Source organism: Mirounga angustirostris, unplaced genomic scaffold (assembly GCF_029215605.1).
Source record: "Mirounga angustirostris isolate CCGP_5_RB_7025 unplaced genomic scaffold, mMirAng1.0.hap1 SCAF_14, whole genome shotgun sequence".
In the NCBI taxonomy this organism is placed as follows: domain Eukaryota; kingdom Metazoa; phylum Chordata; class Mammalia; order Carnivora; family Phocidae; genus Mirounga; species Mirounga angustirostris.
Window position 1 is genome coordinate 34432691 of NW_026991722.1, and position 17938 is coordinate 34450628.

General features: G+C 38.4%; 1 long non-coding RNA gene across 1 annotated transcript in view; it reads left to right on the top strand.

Moving 5' to 3' along the window:
* LOC135362613 (uncharacterized) overlaps nt 1–17938 on the top strand; it is a 394512-nt gene that overhangs the window by 252196 nt on the left and 124378 nt on the right. Inside the window, exon 3 of the long non-coding RNA XR_010407499.1 lies at nt 16836–16940. This is a non-coding gene — a long non-coding RNA (uncharacterized LOC135362613). The remainder of the gene's footprint in view (nt 1–16835; nt 16941–17938) is intronic.

The following is a 17938-nucleotide window of genomic DNA, read 5'->3' on the forward strand; positions in this document are numbered from 1 at the left end:
AATGGTCTAAACACACCAAAACGTTTTTTAAGACAGAAATTATCAAAATACACACATGCACACTATTCAGCCATATGCTATGCCAGGAGAATTGCAAGAAACTCACTTAAAATATAATGTCACAGGTACATTAAAAATAAAATGATGGGGGGCACCTGGGTGGCTCAGTCATTAAGCATCTGCCTTTGGCTCAGGTCATGATCCCAGGGTCCTGGGATCGAGCCCCGCATCGGGTTCCCTGCTCCGCGGGAAGCCTGCTTCTCCTTCTCCCACTCTCCCTGCTTGTGTTCCCTCTCTCACTGTGTCTCTCTCTGTCAAATAAATAAATAAAATCTTTAAAAAAAATAAAAATAAAATGATGGAAAAAGAAACATAAATGCCATGCACACACTGCATACTCATACACAAAGCTGAAGTGACTATATAATATCAGGCAAAGTAGACATGAGAGCAAAAGAAATTATCAGAGACAAAACAGATATTACTTAATAATGGAAAGGTTAATTCCTCAAGAATACATAACAGCCCTGAATATATATGCACCTACCTCATGGAGAGATCTCAATATCATTATCCAATTAGGAAATGAATATCAAACCCCACAAAAAGGTCCTATTTCATAACCACTATATAGCTATTAAAAGAGACAAAAAATAAACATTTAAAAAAAGACAATAACAAGTGTTGGTAAGGATGATGAGGAAATGGAACTCTTACATACTGAGAATGTAAAATGATGCTATCACCTTGGAAAAAGTTTGAAATTTTCTGAAAATGCTAAACACAGAATTTATATATAAATTTAGAGAGAGGGAGTTTATACATATAACCCAGCAATTCCACTCCTAGGTATACACCCAAGAGAAACAAAAATATGCATCTATACAAAAGTTCAAACACAAATATTCATAGCAGCAGTATTCATAATAGCCAAAATATAGCCAAAAAATAGAAACAACAAAAATTACTATTAACTGGTTATTGGACAATTAAAATCATCACTCTTCTCCCAGCAATAGATAGAACCAGTAGAGAAAATTTAGCAAGGATATGGAATAACTGAACAACACCATCAACCAACTAGATCTACTTGACATGTATAGAGCACTCCACCAAACAGTAATAATATAAGAATGGAACATTCATCATGATAGACTATATTTTGTGTAATAAAACAAGTCTTAACAATTTAAACAAATTAAAATCATACAAAAATATATTTTCCAACTAAAATGGAATGAAATTAGAAGTCAGTGACAGGAAGATAGCATGAAAGTCTCCAAATAATTGAAAATTAAACAACATAATTATAAATAATTCACGTATCAAGGAAAACTAAAATATCTTTTGATGATAAATGAAAATACAACATAGCAAAATTAGTGTGATGCAGCTAAAGCAGGGATTAGAAGAAATTTTACAACATCAAATACTTATATTCGAAAAGAATAAATGCCTCAAATCACCAATCTAAGCTTCTATGCAAAGTATAAAAAGAAAGAGCAAAATATAACAACACTCATCATCAGGGAAATACAAATCAAAACTATAATGAAATATCACTTCACACCCATCAGAATGGCTAAAATTAGCAACACAGGAAAAAAACAGATGTTGGTGAGGATGCAGAGAAAGGGGAACCCTCTTGTACTGTTGGTGGGAATGCAAACTGGTGCAGCCTCTCTGGAAAACAGTATGGAGTTTCCTCAAAAATCTAAAAATAGAACTACCCTAGACCCAGGATTGCACTACCAGGTATTAACCCAAAGGATACAAAAATACTGATTTGAAGGGACGCATGAACCCCGATGTTTATAGCAGCATTATCAACAATAGCCAAATTATGGAAAGAGCCCAAATACCCATCAACTGATGAATGGATAAAATGGTGTGGCATATATATATATATATATATATATATATAGAAATATTACTCAGCCTTCATAAAGAAGGAAATCTTTCCATTTGCGATGACAAGGAGGGAGCTAGAGTGTATTATGCTAAGCAAAATAAGTCAGTCCGAGAAAGACAAATACCATATGATTTCACTCATATGTGGAATTTAAGAAACAAAGCAGATGAACATAGGGAAAAGAAAAAAAGAGGGAGGCAAACCATAAGAGAGACTCTTAGCCATGGAGAACAAACAGGGTTGCTGGAGGGGAGGCGGGTGGGGGGATGGGCTAAATGGATGATGGGTATTAAGGAGGGCACTTGTGATGAGCACTGGGAATTATATGTAAAAGATGAATCACTAAATTCTACTCCTGAAACTAATATTACATTATATGTTAACTAACTAGAATTTAAATATAACTTGAAACAATAAATAAATAAATAAATAAATAAATAAATAAATAAATAAATAAAATTAATTGAGAAAAAAAGAGGAAAATAAACTCAAAACAAGCAGAAAGAAAGAAATAATAAACAGTAGAATTGGAAACAATTACATGGAAAACAGAAAAACAATACAGACAATTAATGAAACTAAAAGCAGGTTCTTTGGAGAGATCAATAAAATTAATGACCATCTAGCAAGATTGAATAAAGGGAGAAGAAAGAAATTGACAACACTAGGAAAGAAAGGGGGAAATCATTAGAGATGTCCTTGACTGAGAGAATTAGCCGATCTGTACATCTATACAATGCTATACTATACAGCAATAGAATAGAACAAATCTATTGTGTTAAAAGTCATTGAAGTGCACAGTAGGAAAAAAAGTCAATTTTGCTGAGTCAATTTTAAAAAGTAATTAAAATTCTCACAAAAATATTTTACCATTTTCCACTGTCACCAAAGATAAATTGTTTATTTCCTCAAATTCTCACTCATGATATTATTATTATGCTTTGCAGTGCTACCTACTCAATGATTATATATATATTTTTTAATTTTGACTTTTGTATGAAAGTAAAATCAAGAATTTTGCATATTTATTTTTTAGCTGTATTTCTTCTTTGTGAACTTGTTATTTAAATAATTGCCCCTGTTTTTCTCTCCAAATTTTCCTTTTTTCTTTTCTTTATATATCTTGAATATTTTTTATAGAGAATACAAATACTTATTTCATTCCTCATTTGCCTTTTAATTTTATTAATTATGTTTTTGCTCCTTTCAAGATTTTTGATGCATCAAATTCCTCAATATATTTTGATATCTGGGTGTCTACGTGCTTACGATACCCTTCCCTCTTCAATTTTATAAATTTTCTACCATATGATTGAACAATCTAAACGTTCCTGTAATAGACTTATTTATTACATTTTGGCTTATTATCTATAAACCATGCGTAAATGATGTAAGTATGATGCCTCATTTTATTTTTTTCCCAAATGAATATCTAAACATCCCCAAAATGAGGTGCCTGGGTGGCTCAGTCAGTTAAGCGTCTGCCTTCAGCTCAGGTCATGATCCTGGGGTCCTTGGATCCAGCTTCTCCCTCCCCCTCTCCATCTGCCACTTCCCCTACTTGTGTTCTCTTGCTCTCTCTCTCTGTCAAATAAGAAATAAAATCTTCAAAAATGAATAAATAAACATCTCAAAACAATTCCTTCAACAGTGTATTAAGTTCTATACTTATTTGAAATATTAGCTATAACTAGGTAAATTTCCACAATCCTATAAGCAAACTTCTTTTTTTTTCTTCCTTTCATCTCTCTTACATTAGTATCAATTTATTTAGTCCTAGCTTTTTAGTATGTTAAATATCCAGAAGGGCACTTTATCCCTCATGTTACACTTTTTTTGAAAATGTGTTAGATATACTTGCACATTTTTTCTGTCATATGTACTTGAGAGTTTACTTGTCAAATTCAATAAAAGTATTAATGAACATTAAAAAATGTTGGCTTCGTGGCACCTGGGTGGCTCAGTCGGTTGAGCGTCCCAGTCTTGATTTTGCCTCAGGTCATGATCTCAGGGTCCTGGGATTGAGCCCCACATTGGGGGGGGGGGTCCACGCTCAGCAGGGAGTCTGCTTGAGATTCTCTCTCTCTATCTCTCTGCCTCTCTCTCCCTCTGCCCCTCCCCCCACTCACACGAGGGCTCTCTGTCTCAAAAAAATAAATAAAAATAAATCTTTTTTTTAAATGTTGGTTTGTTTGGGAGTATCAAATACATAAATTAATTTGGGAAAGTAGATATTTATATTATACTGTATCTTCTCATCCTAGAACACAAAATGACTCTTTGGGTTTTTAAAAGTCCTTCTGTGAAGATTTATAATGTTCGTCATGTGTGTTTTGTAATTTTTTTAATAGACTTAGTCCTTAGTTTCTTTGGTTTTATGTTCTCATAATTGGGGTTTCAAACAGTCCTTCCCTTGGGGTGGAGGTGTGTGAGGATGTATGGGAGGACTGTTCACTGCAATTCTAATCGCCCCTGCCCCCATCCCGATCCAGAGGGAAGCCCTGACACCCCATCTCTTATCCCTTGGAATCCTGGCAGTTTTGCTGACCAGTGCTGATATTGTCAGAGGGTGCAGTGGTAGAGTGGAGCTCTCTCTCTCCTTTTTTTTTTTTTTTTCCTATTAGTTGCCCAGATAGTTAACAACTTCCTACATTCATACATCTTCTCAGACACTTTCCAGTTTTTCTTTCTTCACTGATCTATTATCAGAAATGCCTTCTATCTCCCTATTACAGAAGCTATTATTGTCGCAATTGCTATTTTTTTCATGCCCCCTCACTCTGTTACAAAGATGTAATGATGACATTATCTTGTTCTTTCTAATGTCGTTAATAACTCATAGCTATCATATTAATCATTAATTACTACAAAGTTCATAGTATTTCACACCTAGCTAACACACCTAGTTCTATAACTCCAGCCCTAATTGGGAATTGCAACTAGAAGGAGATCAGAGTACGATTCAAAAACTGAAGACTTTTTTCATGCCAGAAATGAGACCACAACAAAGCTCTAGCTGTGATCTGTGTATGTGAATAGGGAGGGGGCGTGAGGGAGGAGATACCGATTTATCGTCTTGTGGTCTTGTGTCTAGACCACTTCCTCAAGCTAGACTCAGTTTTCTCAGAGCAATCAGGAATCTGTTGTGTAAGAGTCTGCCTGGCTCCTGCCTTCAGGAAGACACTCGAAATGGTCTTGCGAAAACCAACACATTTCATAATGACACTCCTCCTTAAAACTCCCAGGAAGTTCTGGGCAAGTAGCGCTCAGTCTCTCCCATCTTGCCTCTTACTTTTGGCCTCTTCAATGCTTGGATCCCTTACAGCCCCTCATTTTCTTCCCAAAAGTCTATGTTCATTCCCACAGAAAAACCTTCACTCGTGCTGCCTCCAATTTTCCTAGCTTCACTTCTGAATCTTTTCAGGCCATCATAGGGTCCGTGTCCTCTGTGAAATCTTTGTCGTCATTCAAAACTGCATTACTTGTTAGGTTATATGCACAACTGTCCATGGAATACAGTGATTTCACAAGGAGCAAATACTTCTTATCCTTTCAGGTACACATTTATTATAACTTCTGTGCAGCTTACACTCCCTAAGGGCAGGGATCATGCATCAGTTTTGCTCTGTACGTGAGAAGTATGGCAAATTATAAGAGTCGTATAGAACAGCATGTGTAAAAGAGGGATGAAGAGAATATTGAGACATATTGTGGACGGCATTTTCTAGTAAAAAATGGTAATTAACATGTATTGAACACTTACCAAATGATAGAGCACTATGTCAAGTGCTTTTAAAGTAATTCAATTATACTCTCCACAAATGACTATTGAGCACCTACTATTTTAATGCTATAATAGTAATAATGGCAAAAAAACCCCACAATAGCTCAGTTTATTGAATGTTGTCTGTATTTTTTAAGTATCTGTTTGTACATGTGTGTCACAAAAACCTTAACAGATGATTATTATTATGACTTTATAGATGAGAAATTTGAAACAGAGTAAGCAAGTCACTTTTCTAAGGTAACTCCTTATTATGTCTGTGGTAACAAATATCATTGTGACAGTTCTTTTTTTTAAAGATTTTATTTATTTATTTGACAGAGAGACACAGCGAGAGAGGGAACACAAGCAGGGGGAGTGGGAGAAGCAGGCTTCCCGCAGAGCAGGGAGCCCTATGCGGGGCTCGATCCCAGAACCCTGGGATCATGACTTGAGCTGAAGGCAGATGCCTAACGACTGAGCCATCCAGGCGCCCCATCATTGTGACAGTTCTTAAACATCATTGACCATCTGAGTCAGCTGTGGTCCTTGTTAAATGTCAAAGTTTGGTCTGTACTCTTCAAGATTCTCTTTTAGTTGGTCTGGAGAGAGTTTAAGAGGAGACAGGGATGCTAATGGATCCCAGTGGTTTGAAGAAAAAGCATTTGTGTTGGGTATGTTGGATGGTGAAAAATAAACCAGACAAAGAAAGACAAATATTGCGCAGTGTCACCTACGCTTATGTGTGAAATTAAAAAAATATGTACCATACTTGTAGAAACAGAGTAGCTAGGGGGTGGGGAAAATGGAGAAAGGTTGGTGAAAGGGTACAAACTTTCTGTTTTAAGATGAATAAGGTCCAAGGGCCTAATGGATAACATGGTGATAATCCTGTATTACACAACTGAAATGGGCTAAGTGAGGAGAACTTAAGTGTTCTCACAGGAAAAAAAAAAAAAAAGTCACTGCATGAGGGGATGGATGTGATAATTAACTCAGTTATGGGAGTCCTTTCACAGTATAAACATCTATCAAATCATCGTGTTGAACATTTTAAATATGCTACAATTTTATTTGTCACAGACCTCAGTAAAGCTGGAAAAGAACAGGGCCAAAGCCATAGATGGTAAAGAGCACCAGTGTATGGATGGTAATAGCTTGTGTTCAGTGGGCCATTCACCTGCCATGTGGTCCTGAGTAAGCTCTAGATCATCAGCCTCTATTACCTCAGAAGTAAATAAAGAATTAAACTTTATTTATTTATTTATTTATTTTGCATTTTGGAAATGGAAGAGACATTAGAGATCATCAAGTTCAATATTTGCCTTTTAAAAATACTAAAAAGTAGGACAGTTTAGGTCTTCAGGAGATAATTGTGGCAGACAGGAGATCCTGACCATAATGTTTTATAACTCTTGCCATTAGATACAGCGTCCATTTATCCAGCCACCATCCTGGGCTGGCCCTGTAACTTGCTTTGTCCAATCAAGCAGGATGGAACGAGGTTATGTGGGCTCTGGAATCTGAAATGTAAGCAGCTACAGCTTCCATTCTTGGAATGGTGCCGCCATCTTGTAAGGAGGACAAACCTGGATCACTGAGTGATAAGAGACCCATGGATGTAAAATCCTAGTGCCAAGGTCCTACAAACGTGAGCGAGGTCATCTGGGACCTTCCTACTATCCTAGCTGCCATCTAATTGCAATCACATGAGTGACTTCACACTTTTTATGCCATGAAGTTTCAAAGTGACTTATGCAGAAATAGATAATTGAAACAAAAATCCCACAGCAGTGTCATTCGTGCACCCACCTGACACAGTTTGGACCACATTTTCATCTCTGCTCAGGGACCCCAGGCCTCACTTCTCTCACTAGGGTATCAGTTCCACTGATCCAAAGGAGCTGAAAATAACTTTGAATAAAAACTAAATTATAAAGTGAAATAGGAACATAGTATATTCTAATATAATTGATCTCCCTTTCTCACTATTGTTACAATCTAAGACTTGTATTAAGTTTCTGAGAATAAGCATGCAGCAAGTCTTACAGTTAACTCTCTACTCTGAACCCCACTTCCACATGACCTGCAAACAGACCGTTCTTGTAACCACTCATTTATCTGGACATTCATTGGGCACCTACGATATTAGAAATTCTACTTGACAGAATGAGATAAAGGTGTTTATAGGTGTATATTCCCCCAAGGATTATTTATAGATCCATATCTCACCCCTGATGTTAAGACCCAGGTGTATGTCTCCGACGCCCAGAGGAGTGGTTTTTCAAATCACTCCAGTTTTAACTCACTTCTGCACTACAACTCTTACCACAGTTCTGCCTCCATTTGCAGTATCCAACATGTTCCTCCTCCTCCGACACATGCTACCCCTTCCCTCAGTTTCCTCTCCTGGCCCTCATTTTCTGCTGTTTTAACTGCCACATGTAGTTCTACACATGCTTCATCAATAAATCTCTCCCACTAATTTATCTCCCTGAATATCTCCAATTCTGTTTCCATCACTCTTAATCTCAAGAAAACTCTTCTAGAGTGCATTTTGGTGTCTGGAGGAAACTGGATTAAGCCTTTCTGGTTCTCTTCAATGGCATGAGTCCATCTGTCTCACTTGCTGGTAACAGCCTTCTTTAGTTTCCAAGTGACTGTTTTCCAACCCCTGCAGCCCTCCCCCAGTAAGGGGCCTCAGGGATACAGTATGGTAGCTGGGTGCAGTTCATTCTTTTCAGCCTGAGGCTGCGTCTACCTCTCCTCTGGAGGAAAAGCTTAAATAAAATACGAAACATTGGTACCTCTAGATTCTATTGAACAATCACTTATTTTTTAAAGTTCTTTTAGATTTAATTCATCTACCCATCAGTAATCAATGAAGCATCAAATATTGATTATCTTACTGTATAACAGCACTGCCCTGTGCGCTGGGGAAGATGCAAGCATCATTCATGCCCTCCAGGCACTAGCAAACACAGCCAAGGGGGACAATAAAGCTGACAAAAAGGCCCTGTATTTGTTAACTTTATAATGAAACCTATTGAAAAGGAAGCTAATGTGACACGATTAAATTAACTACTGAGATCATCTATAATAAGATATCTAACCTGGGCTTGCCCCAAGGGCATCTTTTTGCGAATTAGAAACAAGTATCTTCTTTGGGCACCTTTCTCTGTCTTTGAATACTGTTGCTTATCAGCACCCAGCTTGGAGAGTGGGAGAGGCAACAGGACTTCTGTCCCTCCTTGCTCCCCAGCCTGGGTCCCTCCCTACAGGACAGAACTTACACAGGTCCCTATGTGGTACTTCTGCCCTGGGCCCGGAGGAGATGCAAAGCTGGAGCTTCAGAGGCTCTGGAACTTCCTGAAATGGCATGCAAATTAGAGTGTTTATGGAAGTCTGTGTTTGCTCTCCAGAGACAGACCATAGAGGGACACGAAACTATGAAACTTCCCCAAAGAGTCTCTCCAAAAGTGTTTAAGAATCACCACTCCAGACATACAACCTTATAGCACCCTTGGTAGTAGAGCTGATGGACCTGGTTTTGCATTTTGATTTTTCAACCTGTGAGTGGACCGACTTCCCTCAATCTACTTAAACATTTTAGGGGGCACCTGGGTGGCTCAGTCGTTAAGCATCTGCCTTCAGCTCAGGTCATGATCCCAGGGTCCTGGGATCGAGTCCCACATCGGGCTTCCCGCTTTGCGGGAAGCCTGCTTCTCCCTCTCCCACTCCCCCTGCTTGTGTTCCTGCTCTTGCTATGTCTCTCTCTGTTAAATAAATAAAAAATCTTTAAAAAAAAAAAAAACATTTTAGGTTTTTGTTTTTTCTTGATGTCAAGATGCACAGTTAAGTATTCTTAGTGGGTTTATACTCACACTGACACCCCCCACATGCACACTGTGGTCAGAACCATTCAAATGTACTTAAATTCAAAAGTTTAACTCATTAGATTTCACTGTTTTTGTACTTCTTCAAAAGCAGTTTTTGACTAAGGAGCAAAAATATGTATCTGAACAGATCCAAGGAGTTTTTTCTCCCTCTTCCCAATGCTATCCACATACTCTGTTCTCCCTTTGTCTGAAGTCTAAAGCTTCTCTTTTAGGATTTCTATCTGGCTCTCTGCCCAAGGGTAGAACTCGACTTCTCTGTAGTGCAACTGAAGGGACCTCTAATTCATGGATTCTTTATCATTCCTATCTTAACACATCTTGTGCTCAGATCCTTACTTCATACTCTACCCAGCTTAACTTCTTTGGAACTTTATTGTGATCACTCCTTTAATAAAATCTTAATTCCCTTGCCCCTGTTATCATATTCATTGGGCAAATGCTTAGTCTGGTTAAACCTATCCTTCTGCCTTTTTAGTGCCTGTATCTAAGCAACTGAAATTATTCTAGAAACCATTGCTGGAAGGAGTATAAATTTCTACTACCAATTTGGGAAACAATGTGGCATTATCTTTAAACTTGTGTCTACTCTATGAGCAAACAATTTCCTTCTTAGGTGAGTAACTCAGAGAAATTGCACACATACACCAAGAGATATGCATGAGAATGGCCATATAGCATTTTTGTAATAGCAAAAACAAGAGCTATATAGTAAGTGGAAATAAATGAATTACATCTCTAAGCAACACCATGGATGTAGCTAGTAATACAATATAGAACAAAATTAAGTCCTAAAACTCATTCAATATGTTTTAAAGCTCAAAATCAGGCAAATTAAGCAATATTTCTTTTAGGGTTACATATGTATGTAGGGACAACATATATACACACAACACATGTACACCCCACAGGTATATGATAGAGGCAGAGTTCAGAAGACTGGTTATAGCTTCAAGAAAGAGGAATGGGAAGGAGGAAAGTGCATTGCAAGATTCATATCAACTTTTTTTTTAAGATTTTATTTATTTGAGACAGAGCAAGAAAGAGAGAGCACAGCAGGGTGTCGGGGGGGAGCAGCTGAGGGAGAGGGAGAAGCAGACTCCCCACTGAGCAGGGATCCCAATGCAGGGCTCAATCCCAGGACCCTGAGATCACGACCCGGGCCGAAGGCAGATGCCCAACTGACCGAGCCACTTAGGCGCCCCTCCTATCAACTTCTTAACAAGTAGTTTCACTTTAAATATAAAAATGCACTTCCAATGGGCCCTCAGTACTACCCAGAGATCCTATTGCATTTCACTAGTCAATTCACTCTCCCACTTTTAAGGTGAATAAAGTATTTTCTTCCTTTTGTTCTTCTCCTTGATCTCAGCTCAGAGAGATGAGAAATTAAACTAAATATGGAGGAACTCTGGATTTTTTTCTTTTAAAAAATTCTGCCTTTCGGTTTTGCTTAGGTAAATTATGCCCTCTTTAAAAGCCTAGTACAAAAAAAAAATAATAAAGTTGACTTAAGATAATGGTTAGTTCAGATTTGACTATATCTGAGGGTTAGAACATGGAGGTAACAGTTACACCATTCTCCCTTCCTCAAGTTTTAATCTATCAGAGAACTGACACAAGAATCATTAGCCAAAACAAGACTGAATCAGAATTATTAGTCATTTGTAAATAGTAACGAATAAGCAGCTTCTGGTAAACTGTGTTGAAAGAAATGGCGGGAGTTTGAGGACCGAAGTGGAGCTTTGTATTCCATTCACCATTAATTGGGGTCAGCAGAGTACAGAGAATGCATAGACCTCATTATCCATTGATTACGAAGGGGGAGACTAAAGATGGATTCTTACCTGTATAGGGAAAAGAACTTCTGTGGGGGAGAAGGAAGTAGATGGAAGCCCACTGCCCTGATGACCAATCTGAAAGACAAGAAGTTCCCAGACAAAATCAAGGGAAAACCTGTGCATTACTGCCAAAAAGTCTCTGCAAGCATGCGACTGCCAGTCTAATTGGTTGCAAGTCTTTCTGCAGAGAGGGGTCAGTGAGAAGAAAAATAGAAGGGTAATAGTTATTTCTCCAGTCTTCCCAAGATGGTAGAAAAGTTGTCAAAAAGCTTGATTGTTGATTTATTTGTATCCAAATAGAATTGAAAAATTAGGATGTATTAGGGTGAGAATACTATTTAAAAAAATCTGTATAAATTCTGCTCAGACTGGAAGTAGTTTATAGAGTCTATAGGGACTCTTCAGCACTGTCTTTGTCTTGGTTCCTATCATTCAAAACATTTTGTGCATATAAGTACTTTATCTTTGATGGGTATTTAATTCATGTTCTTTGAGTGATTGCATGAATGAATAATAAAAAGCAAAGAACTGGGGCCTAATAAGGTAATAAAGTCACATGGTAACTCTAACTTTAGTTTATGATCTATTATCATGTGGAAGATTTCTCCTCTCCCTTATGAGATTTGGAACTGACAGAAATAATATGAATTCATCTGTTCCTATACCCTTTCCCCCAAAAGTTGCTTGTCAGTAAATGCAGGTGATTAGATTGTAAAAAAAAAAAAAAAAAGTTAAAAGTTAAAAAAGGTATCAAATTCAGTGGCAACAATTGACTTATATTTCCGCTTTCCTGATATTGTGGCATTTTCTGTGAAAATTTCTCGGCAAGGTGCCAGTAGGCTATAGGCAGAATTTCAGTGGTGGAATGAGAAGGAAGTAAATTCAGCTGTAAGCTTTTTGAGGGCAAGATTATGTGTGTTTGTCTGGGTTAGTACTCTTAGTACCTAACAGTATTCTGTGTTCCTTAGATGGTTTTTAAAAATGGAAGGTAGGGGCACCTGGGTGGCTCAGTCGTTAGGCGTCTGCCTTCAGCTCAGGTCATGATCCCAGGGTCCTGGGATCGAGCCCGCATCGGGCTCCCTGCTCAGCAGGAGGACTGCTTCTCCCTCTGCCACTCTCCCTGCTTGTGTTCCCTCTCTTGCTGAGTCTCTCTGTCAAATAAATAAATAAAATCTTTAAAATAAATAAATAAATAAAAATGGAAGGTAGGTAGGAAGGAAGAGATTCTTAGTCCAATATGAAACAAAGGGAATGTGGTTTCAGATATCAAACCCATGTCTTCCTCTCTCTTTCTCCCCTCTTCCTTTTCTTTTTGAGCATTTGTGATAACTTCTGGAGTGTGGTGGTTATGGGCAGGAGTAAGTGAGGTATTATCCAGAATCACTACTAACTCAAAAGCTGAACTCTTCTCATGGGCTCAAATCTCTGTGTACTGGTGACCTCAGGTATAGATATCCACTGCATTGCAAAAATTCATTAATGGGAGAATGTGATGTTTCTGTACCTGCTTTGGTTGAGATCAAACTAGCTCCAGATTTGCTCCAAATGGACTCAAATTTAATACCTGTACAACCAAATACAATTTAGATTACCTTCCCTTGTTTGGCGCTGCTTCTGTTTGAACAATCATTTTCAGAGCTTTGGAAAAGATAAATGCAGCCCAAATGGCGCCATTGTAAAAGCTAAATTTGCTCACCAGTCCTCAAGGCTCAGAATGGAAAATGGGTAGTTATTAGAAAAAGTAACTTAAAACTTTATTCTCTATACCTTTCATACAACACTGTCACTAAATCACTGGAGTCAGTTGCCTGTTGGCTTCTGTTTCATCTTAATTCTATATTCTGGGGATAATTGTACCCCAAGAAGATGGGTGACTCCTTTAAGATTTAGTTCCCTTCTGGCTCCAGATTTTATAACTTTGTATATCTTGTAAATCAGTAAATCTTCATGTTATAACTTTGAAAATAGTAATGACTCAGTGTTCTGATGTCAATCTTATAGCACCCTAGAACTTTAAAATAGAAATAAAAATCTGGAACCAAATGGAAAGGTGGCTTATTGGTTTAAATAGTGTTTGCTAGAATCAGGTATCAAATCTTAACTCCTAAGCACGGTCATCATGACCCATTGACACTTACTTTATGACTAAATCTTACAAAGGGCAACGTTTAACTCTCCAAGCCCAAAGCAGATTAAAATCATCATACTAAAAGGAAAAGGCAGCTCAGTGAAATCACACCCAAAGCAGAAGGTGCTGCCAATAGCCTCAGAGTAAGAAAAGAAAATTTTAGAAATTTTCACAAGAAATCCAAAGGCACAGCTCTGGGGTCATTAATTCTAGAAGCAAATTGCAAACTGTATGAAATAGAACATAATTGTTGTTCTGATAGATATTTTGTATATTCTGTTTAGGAAGTCAAAGAAATAAAACATTTTTTAGCAACATAATCATCAAAACCATTAAACTATTTTTGAAAATCTAGTAAAGTGTGTATTTTTAACACATTTCTACACATTTTGGGGAAATGTTATTTATGTATAATAGATATTTCCACAATGGTAACTGGTCAACAGAACTTAATATATAATTTATAATATATTATGTATTTGTATAATATATACATTTTTAAAAAATTATCATTTTCCTTTCTAACTTTCTGGGCTCAGTTTCACTTGAATGCTTTCCATAGATCCATTCTCTTCTTAATCATGAGCCTTCTCTCATCCAGTGTGGTTTAAACTCTTTGGGTGCCAGTAAATACTAAAAACCTTAAGGAAAAAAAAACTCTCTAAAATATGCTGTTTCACTGATTAATTCTTCACCTTTCCAAGTCATTAATGGTGACCATTCCAAACACAGGAAGTTATCAGATATTAAGAAAGCATTGCAGGATGGCATTGCTAGTCCAGAAGACAGATTCCAGGTGGGCAAAACCTTGGTGGGACTGGAGTTTTGGGTGCTTAGGTAAGTCAGTAGAAGAAACAAGGCCTACCCTGGAGAAACCAGATATAATGGTGCAGAGTAGAGCTGGATGAGGTTAGAGTTGGAGGAAGGATGAGAGCCATGAGCTGGTTCTTTGGAGGAAGCAGAATTCAAAAGGCAACACAGGTACCTCCCAGATTGTGAAAACGGGGCTGGAGATGATGAGGGTAGGAGCATGCCTTAAATTCATGCCCAAAGGGCAGTTCTGCAACAATTTATACCTTAGTTTATTCTCTTCCACTGGGAGATCTAAAATCTGTGACTGGGAAATAGATGCTCTCCACATATTTACCTCTTTCCCCTTATGTCCAGGGACACATTTTTTAGAGTTAATTGGCCATGGTTGACATCAGTCTTTAGGTGCAGGAGGTCAGTGGGGGCCAAGCTTAGGGGAGAGTCTTTTCCCAGGGTTAGAAACCTCCACCCCTCCCCGTTTTTTTTCCTGGGAAACAGTATAAAAGTGTCCAGCCATGGTGCTATCCAAACAATGATTTTCAAAATCTGAGTCAGTTGTCCATGAACTGGCTGAAGATTTTTTCCCTAAGGACCTGAAAGCTATTGTGGTGTGACTCAATGGCATCCTGCTCTTGAATACATAGGTCAACTGCTATTTGTGGTTTGACTGGTTCTAGACCTGGTCATGACCTACTGCCATTTTAGGGAGAGCAATTTTAGAAGAGGAGCTTGCTGAGAACAGTGTTTGCAAGAGAAAGTGTGTAATTGCAAAATTGGGTTTTTTGGCCTCTTGAAGCCAGAAATATTGAGTCAGAGTCGCCCTTCCTCCTGTTCCCCACATTTTCTCAGCTCAGATATCAACTCCTGCGGAAATCCTTCCCTATTGCCCAAGTCCAATCTAGATGTCCTTCCTGTGTGCCCCCATGACATTAAAGTAATTTTTCTGCTCTTGTATAACTGCCGAAGTGCTTATCACTATCTGTATTCTCCACTAAGATGTGAGCTTCTTTTGGATAGAAACTAGATCTTTTAACAATATTGCATCCCTAGCTCCTAGGTTATAAAATAAATATTTGTTAAGTGTGTGGGTACCCAAATCAAAGCATTTCCATGTCTGCCTACTCTATGCATCCAGCCATCTGGCCCTGCTCCTGGTTCTATCAGTCTGCTGAGACTAAAGATGATGATACAGTTACCATCCATGTGTAACCATGTAACTGGTCACAATCTGTTCCCAACCTACCTCTTCCTTAAGTACCCATTCAGTCACCACCTCTTCTATTGAGCTGGGCCAGAATGCTCTAGGCTAAAATGGTGTCTCCCCTCTCTGACCTCCAACACTCAGTATTCAGAATTTATGCAACTAACTCTTGATCATGCACTTTCTTTTGGGTGACGTCTGTAGGTCTGGTTTCCGTGAGCACCTCATGTGTCAAGTTCAGTCTACCCCTTCTCTTTTATTCCTTCTGTGCATCTGAGCACTGAGCTGGGCACAGAGGGCACCTCCCAACAGTGCTGACTGGCTTGAATTGATCCTGATCTACATGAATACAGAAGTCCTGAGGGCGAACTTTTTGTCCCCAGCTCTAACTTTGTTTGCGCTGGAGAGGCCGATTTTTGGTGATGAATAAAACTGCTGTGGCAATGGATACAGGAAGAGATGGAAAGGAATTGGCAGAGGCAGAACTGTCCTTTTGTTATTTTGTTATAAATAAACTCCCTCAGTGGAAACTTGTTAACCTTAGTCCTGCCTTCACATCTACTTATATGCAAGACCTCCCTCGACAAATCAATCTTTACACTGCAGTGGCACTCTCTTGACAAGATATGTTTGGCTTAGCCACTGTTGATATTTGTTCTTGAAATCTCGGCTGTGTGGCATGGTACACTCTGAGAGCAGAAATGGAGATGCTTAGTTTATATGCACAGAGGATGGGCAAGATGCAAACAGAAAGAGACGGTCCACAGCAGGGCAGCAGGAGTAGCAGGAGCTGAGCAGCACTTAATATGTTGTGATGTATTGAATCTATGAAATGCCTGTTCAATAGCTAGTCAAAGTAAATTTAGAAGGACACAGGAAAGGGATTTATTTTTTCATCATTGTAAAAATGTTCATTATTTCTTATGCTGTTGGTCATGGTCTACTGGGGTCCTTTGGAGATCCCAGTGCCCTTAGAATCCCAAATAGCACCACTGAGGGGATTAGGTGAGGTTTGTTTAATATATTCAAGTCCCCGGAGAACTGGGGTTTTATTGGTACTTTGGAATTGGGCTCTCTTGCTGGATTTTATTCTGAAAAGAATGAGCTGGAGAGCTTGACACTCTCTCAAGGTAAATTAGTTGATTGCTTCTCCTCTAGTGCATAACTTTATTGGAGCATTTCCCAAATTTGACTGAGGTAATTTACATACATGTCTGTTTTGCTCATCAGATAGCGAGTGTTTGCAACAGAGACTGTATCTTCTTCATTTATTTTTCCCAACAGAGTGGCATAGTGCCTGGCACAGAGGAAACCCTCGTGCAATGTTTGCTGAACAAGACATCTTAATATCCATGAAGACCTGCCTATGTAAGGGATGAAGCAAAAAAGGTAAACGAAAGCTATTTTGTGCCTGCTTAAGAGAAATTCAGATACTATTAGATAATTAATTAAATTTTAATTTTCCTGTAAGTGGTCTCCTGAGAAATGTGCTATTTTAACATTGCACCTAGACTAAGCTACTTGTAAACACTTCCTGTGGGCCTAGTTTTATGCTAAATGGCATGGGAGAAGAGTTGGATAAAACGTGGCCTCTGCCAGAATGTTGGGTGCCATCTAGGGAGACAAGGTCCAAGAAAGGACCCAAAGCACACAGTGGAGTATAATGAAGAGTAAAAACAATATGGATAAAAAGAGGTCAGAAGAGGAGAAAATTACATGAGCTAGTGCAATTAAGGAAGTAATTAGGAGGAGGTAAAAATCCATTGCGATGAAGTTCCAGTTGATAAATGACATGTGGGAAAGCATTAATTGAATCATGCTGCTATTTTATATAAGATTCAGGATGAGAACATTAGATATTATTTTTTGCAAAGGAAATGTTCTTCAGTCCTGTTGGAGAATCCTCAGATCATCATATTTCCATAGATTTATCAGTGAAGAAACTTGTCCCAAGAAAGACAGCATGGTGTTCTGCTAAGGAAGAGTGTGCTGAGTCTGAAGACCTTGATGCTCTCCCTCGATTCTACAGTTAGCTGTGTGACCTTGATGATGTTAGGTGACCTCTCTGGACCCCACTTTCCTCTTTTAAAATGTTGACATCAGGGAAAACCTACCCAGACTTCACCTCAGGGCATGGCAAGCTTTAAATTGTGAAAGAAAAATCACCTGTATAAAGACAGGAAGTCACCTCATCCTTCAGCCTTTATAGGGCCAAGACTCTGATGAAGAGAGAAAGCTGCATAATTGCTGCTTTTCTGGCACAGGCACTGGGTTTTCAGGCATTCGGGACACTGCCTCCCACCCCCTCAAGTTTTATTTCCATTTGGAAGTCAGAAATTCTTAGAACGCATTTAAGCATTTATATGTGCACATTTTAGCCTAAAGAG